This window comes from Silurus meridionalis, chromosome 12, assembly GCF_014805685.1.
Source record: "Silurus meridionalis isolate SWU-2019-XX chromosome 12, ASM1480568v1, whole genome shotgun sequence".
In the NCBI taxonomy this organism is placed as follows: Eukaryota; Metazoa; Chordata; class Actinopteri; order Siluriformes; family Siluridae; genus Silurus; species Silurus meridionalis.
In genome coordinates this window covers 5008000-5009128 of record NC_060895.1, presented here as the reverse complement: position 1 = coordinate 5009128, position 1129 = coordinate 5008000, and positions in this window count along the sequence as shown.

The window sequence follows — 1129 nt, the reverse complement described above, 5'->3', positions numbered from 1 at the left end:
GCTACAGATAGTTTGTCTTGTTTATAGGACTGGGGTGGGATTTTTTTACAATCTGTGTTTGTTGTTGCATCACTATTGCTTGAGTTTTGACCTTCTTAATCGTCAATCCTGGGTCAGAAGTATGCCATCCTAATTTCTCATTTACATTACCCGCACCTAAAGTAAACAAAATGGTTTAAGTACTGAACTTCATATCCATAAAGCCACTGGTTCTCTTTGATTCTGAAATTCTGTACATTATGCAGATAGTAATTATATCTGTAGCTAGATCTAAACTTTTTAAGCCTGGTGTATTCAAATCATACTATTAAGAGAACATACAGACTGTTGTACATGCATTAGACCATACCATCATATGTGTGTGTGTGCATGTTGTATGTTTATTTGAATTCACCACAATAGTTTCAGAACCATTATGATCAAAATTTCAAAAAAGTTTGCTGAGTTGGATGGGCAGCTACAAAAAAACACTTTTCCTATACACAATAATAGATTATCTTGCTGTGTGTTCACAGCCCACTGTCTCAGAAGCTTTGGTGCTAAATTCTTTACTATCAGGGAAGATGTTGGAAGTATTATTTATCCCATGCTTACATTTGGATTAGATTAGTTATTGCTTACTTGTTCCATACAAACATACTAGTTAAACTATTAAATATAATGCCATGTTTTGCTCTTTTTATATGCTTGGTTATGAGTGAGGGAATGCTGGAATGTAAGAAGGTAGAACAAAGGAATGAAGAAAAATAATGAAGGTGAATACTTGTGCAAGTTATATTTTGCCCCTGCTTAAGCCCATTTATTTTAAAACTATTATTATTAAAAAATACTGCAGACTTTCAAACACTACAATTAGAGACATCATTTATCAGCCAATGTGCTGGATAATCATTATTTTTGGAACTCCTGTTTCCTGTTTATCTATGCCCATTATTACACCACCACTCCATCCCTAGCAAAATATGCCTCCAAAGGGCATGGAAAAGAAACGTCTTTTGAGGGAAGTGAAATATTTCACATTTTCTTTTCAGCCTTTAGATTAGTTGTGTACTGCAGAGGTCCAAGGTCACGCTTTTACTGCCTTCAATGTTGCTTAGTTTACTTATGCACCTTAACATCATTTCACTGG